Source organism: Pleuronectes platessa, chromosome 9, assembly GCF_947347685.1.
Source record: "Pleuronectes platessa chromosome 9, fPlePla1.1, whole genome shotgun sequence".
NCBI lineage: Eukaryota > Metazoa > Chordata > Actinopteri > Pleuronectiformes > Pleuronectidae > Pleuronectes > Pleuronectes platessa.
In genome coordinates, this window is record NC_070634.1 from 1872169 (window position 1) to 1877707 (window position 5539).

At 38.9% G+C, this 5539-nt stretch overlaps 1 long non-coding RNA gene across 2 annotated transcripts; it reads left to right on the plus strand.

The window, feature by feature from the left end:
* Positions 1-1171: 1171 nt before the first annotated feature.
* On the plus strand, positions 1172-3036 carry LOC128448429 (uncharacterized). Of its 2 annotated transcripts, XR_008339743.1 has the most exons (3): positions 1172-1337; positions 1554-1858; positions 2551-3036. It is a non-coding gene; the product is annotated as an uncharacterized LOC128448429 (long non-coding RNA). The 2 variants fall into 2 exon arrangements; XR_008339742.1 differs by having other exon boundaries at positions 1172-1858.
* Positions 3037-5539: the final 2503 nt, after the last annotated feature.

Sequence of the window (5539 nt, forward strand, 5' to 3'; positions counted from 1 at the left end):
TATATATATATATATATATATATATAAAGTAAAAAGTAAGCAGTAAACACATGTTTTTAAATGCAGCATGTCTGTTCGCTGTGAAAGTGTCCCCAATTATACAGTGACTATTGATATTTATAAGGTTTACAATGTTTATTGAGATTAATGCCAAAAATACATTACCCAGGGGAGTATAAAGTAACAGTGTTGCTGAGTGAGGCCTACACGGTCAGAAAATCCATAAAGGAAAAAACTATAACAGTAATTTTTTTCAGGATGAATATGAGGAAAATCAATGAAAAGCACAACCAAAAACAGGTATTGATACATAGGCATTTTACAACAACCTACAAATAATTTACAGTCTAAATTGTTTAAAGTAATGGGTGTGCGCTCTCTGATCTGCAAGTTAAGTCATGAAACCTAACATTTTCAAGATTCCTGCTTTTTCACAATATGTGCACATGCCATCAGGTTTTAGGTTAGGTAGAGATAGAAACTATTTCCAGAAACCTCCAACATTAACATAATTCCTGGGATAGAGAGGCAGGTGGAGCAAGATTGACATATTATCCTTATAAGTCATATATTTTATATATATTCTGATTTTGGTAATTGAAAATCAAAGGTGAACACTGCCTTTTAGTTATACCTCACAGAGCCTGGATTTCTTATTGAAAACACAAAGATATTTCTCCCTCTGTCAGAGTTATGGCACTTTGAGTGGCTCTCCTCAACACACATTGTTTATCTCTTTGTTAAACTTCTTGGAAACACCTGCTTGGACTTCTTCACTTTCCTCTGCACAGCAGGAAAGCAGTGCTTGTGTGTGTGTGTGTGTGTGTGTGTGTGTGTGTGTGTGTGTGTGTGTGTGTGTGTGTGTGTGTGTGTGTGTGTGTGTGTGTGTGTGTGTGTGTGTGTGTGTGTGTGTGTGTGTGTGTGTGTGTGTGTGTGTGTGTGTGTGTGTGTGTGTGTGTGTGTGTGTGAGAAAAAGAGAGATTGTGGAGACGAGCTTCTGGCTGAGGCAGAGCAGTGCCGGAGCAGTGAGTGAGACAGAGAGTGGGCTCCTGCTTCAGCTTATATAGGCGGGTATTTTTAAACCCACACCCCCTTCCTTATTCCCTATTACTGCACTTCCTCTCCCACTTGCTCAGGAAGCCCACTTGGCTGAGTTTCCTGCCGGCACGCTGTGCCGACTCGGAGGGAACCGATAGCACTGAGAGGGCCAGGCACTGGGGGAGAGAGAGAGAGACACAGAAACAGAGAGGCAGGGAGAGAGCGAGAAAAAGTGGAAAACTTGCACTTGTTCAGAGTCTGACATGCGAAGAGCTGGGCTTCTTCCAGACCTTGTTAAAGTATCCCTCTGGAGTAGAGGAGAGAGAGAGAGAGAGAGAGAGAGAGAGAGAGAGAGAGAGAGAGAGAGAGAGAGAGAGAGAGAGAGAGAGAGAGAGAGAGAGAGAGATGAAACAATGAGCTGCTGCTTTGATTAATAGACTGTGGAGTGATCTGCTCTCATCAATTTGGTTTAATCTTTTCATAGCTGTTATGCCTTTAACGTCATAAAACCATAGACTGTATATATAAATGGACGGAGGGTCCATGACGTCACCCATTGGTTTCCGCAGAGTGAGAATGAGGCTACTAGGAGGCGTTCCCCCGGCGCCATCTTGCCAGTGCTGACTCCTCCTAGTTCCTGGCTCACCAATCAATGGGCAAGGACGAGGAGCGCGAGTGAAGACTGACAGCTGTGCGACGGCAGCAGAGCTCTAGATGCCTGGTTAGCTTAGGCTACGGCTAACCGGCTACATGCTAACCATCGGTGCTAACGGCTAGCGCTGCCCAGCCGGATCGTCGCAATCTTTACCTTGAACTAGAGGTAAGTAACCTTGACACTATACAACAACAAAACCTATTTCTTTATCTATCATCATAAGCATATGCTTACATGCCTCAAGTGGTTTTTAATATGTAATTGTTATAAAAGTTGCCATTTATTTAACATGTCTAATGAACAGATTGCAGCAAGTTAACTACAGAGTCTTGTGTTTGGTTGTGACTTGATTTTTCATTTTAATAAGCTAATATCAATAAGCTACATGTATAAGTTGCATGTGATAGTAACTATGTTTCACAAATATTCTGATACAGGCTGGTATATCCACCATTACTATTGCACCTCGTTTATTTGGCCTGTTATGGAATTTTAGAGTGAATTAAACAGTTTAGATATGATTATAATCTCCCCACACCAGTGTTGTAAACAGTTTTCATATTAATTATATAATTATGTTTTCACACTGAGGGAAGTGGAGAGACCTGATGTTGACTGTTATCAACAGATCTGTGGGAGATTATCACCTTGAATATTACAGATGAGGTAGAAAGACATTGTATCTATTTGTAAAATGTTTAATTTCTTTCAGTAATATCCAAAGCGACTTCAAATATGTGCATTTAACCATGAGGGTACACAAACCCAGAGCGCAGTACATCGGTTCTGTCCGAAATCTGTGGAGATTCATACACAACACAAAACATTCTTTAATAGCGAGTTTCTTCTTTGATTAGATGAAGCACTGCAGCTCCTGATGTCCTCAGCAGCAACATGGTGGAGATCGGCAGCTTCAGCTGGTTAACATGAGGACGACCTGCACCAGCTTCATGTTTTCCTCCCTTAACTAAAGATGGCCTGCAACTGTTTAGAACTGGCTCATTGTGTCATGGATAATAGAGTTAATTTCTATATTCATTATGGTTGGTTAAAAAAATTGACACTTATTAGAACAATGTTTATCTTTTGCTTTTGATTTGATACACTTTAGATAAGAACCCAGTGTTTTATTTTTCTTCTTTGCCATAAGAGACAGAACATGGTCATCACAGCTGTGTCCTTCAGGCTCGTCAGTCCCTAATAAAATGATAGGAAACTTAAAAGTATGGCATTATTGTAGAGGAAGTGTTACTTATGAACAAAGTTTGTATCCTTATTTTCTGTGGATATTCCACTATGTATTTGAATATGCTTTTGGATTAAACTGTGCACTACCAAGACAATGAATGTACAGTACTGAGTTCTTCCACATTAAAAGTATTGCATATATTATTTAATACATTATTTATTATGTACAATACTTTGCTTTGATTGTTTGTACGTAATGAAAACAGGTCTCTACCTAGAGTCAGTGTTGAAGTGATGACTAGGTGTTCAGTCTGGTTGGATTCCAGTTGTGTCTCATGTTGTATATCCTAGAGGAACATTCAACACAAATACACAGATATGTAAAGTCATACATGTGCCAGGTTAACTCCTTCACAGACTTTTACATGGTAAAAATAAAAGAATATTACTTCAAAGTTCATCAGATCATAATCATTTCAGCTTAGGAAATATGTGGTGGACATCAGCCTCAGGTTCTCTACGAGACTGTCTATTCTAGTAAAGTTACACTTTCTATAATTTATTTATATTCAACTCAATAATTCAGTGAAGTCTGCCTGAGATTAACGATGTAAACACTGAAGGTAGCAGTTAGTTTTCACTAACACGTTACAACACTTCACAACAATACTCGTTAAGAGATGTAAAGCTACTTCAATCAGCTGCTCTTACAATGCAGATGTGACTTTAAATACTCAGGTTTCAGTTGATCACAGTAAATCTGTCTCTGCAGAATAAGAATCTGTTTAACATTGTCTTGTCAAATGGTTTGGCCAGTGAGTGGAAGCGTTTCTTCAGTCTCAGGTGGTGTTAACTGACCGGGGATTAGCATGTTAGCTCCGGTAGAGCCGAGCAGGCAGTAGGCTAGGAGCGGCAGTCGGCGCGCTGACTGTGACGTCACGTGAATTTCAAACCTCTCTATCTCTTAAACGAGGGAGTTAGAAAAAAATTCACCCCCCTCAGAGTTGTCATGAAGGAAAAACCTCGCGATTGAGACTAAAACCAAAGTTTGAACCATGCTGTAAACAGCTTTAGTTCTGCTCTAAAGTCGTCCTTTTTAACATGGGAGTCAATGGGACTTTCTGTTTCTTGGAGCGAGCCTCAAGTGGCCACCTAGCGAACTGCAGCTTTTTACACTTCCGTATCGGCCTCATCGCTCAGCCTAGGATGTTGCCCCTTGAATAAAACACAGTTTTTCATCTGCAAGAAAATCCCATATTTTTATTCCTCATATTATTGTCCATGAATTATTAAAGACACATCAGTGACTCACACTATCAGACCGGGTGGCAGGTTTACACATGCACTGTAGTTCATTTTCATGTTCACGTTTCTATTTTCCACTATTTCCTCTTACAGTGACTATAGCTGTTTGAGGAAATAACTGCATAACTTTGTCAACAAAAACTATTGCATCCCATTTCATCCATTATTACATGTGATCAGCAGAGTGCCTGAATGATAGAATTTGTTATTGAATGCTTTATAGCAACCTATGTATCTGATAGTATGTAAGGACATTGTTATCAAGAGTGTTGGTATATGGACACTTCTGCTCCATGGCATCCTTTGATGAGTCATTAGTGAAGAGAATAACATGTTATGCGGGCTTAATGACTAGTGATGTATGAGAGGACACCAGTGTACAGTTGAAACAGGAACGAAGGAGAAAACAGAAAACCCCTGGTAGGAAAAGGAGGGGGAGGATGCCATGCATAGTTGCGGCTTGAGTTGGAATAAGTTGAACTTAAGTTACTGTGGAGAGCTGGAGTTTATAGGGAATCTGGAAAGTACAGTAGTTAGGTAGAAAGATAAAGATGCATCATTTTAACAAAAGTAGTTTTCAGAAGAAAAATAATTAATACTTAATTAATACTTAATTAATACTTGTTCACAGCATATAGGTATGGAAATGACAACACAGTGATGACAACACATCAGTTAGCTGCACCAGGATTCCCGGAGTTTCTCAATATTTATGCAATTCATGCAAACAGAAATATACTCAGATCTTTAAATATACATATATACATATATATATATATTCAATAACATAATTTAGACAGATATTACTTCCTCATCCTAATCAACCCACACTGATTATTAAAACACAAAAATTAAATGCCCACGAAACAAAACTACAAATAAAAACCACTAAAGCGGATTAAAAAACATCCACCCATCAACATAAAAGTAGACTAAGACTAAACACGATTAAAATCCCTCTAACCATTTGGTTGGAGCCTTATATTTTCTTTGGGATAAAAGAGAGAACACATTCATACACTGTCCCTCAGTTACCATTGAGTTTAGCTGACTGCTCTTCTGATATGTAATAAACAAGGCTGTCCATTGGAAAAAAAATCACACTCGAACAGACAACTTTTGTCCACCATTGTGTGGAAGTTTTTTATGGACCAGGTTAACCAGTATGTTGTTGATTTTAAATCTCATCACACCAGATCAACTATCAATTTAAGTTTAATACACAAAATATACACAAAGAACAGCTGCTGGGGTCAGATTTGTCCAAAATAAGGGGTTCTTTCCTGTACTGTAAGTTTTTTAGGCCCAAACACATTCCTCCCATACATCTTCATCATAAACACTCGTGGTCCT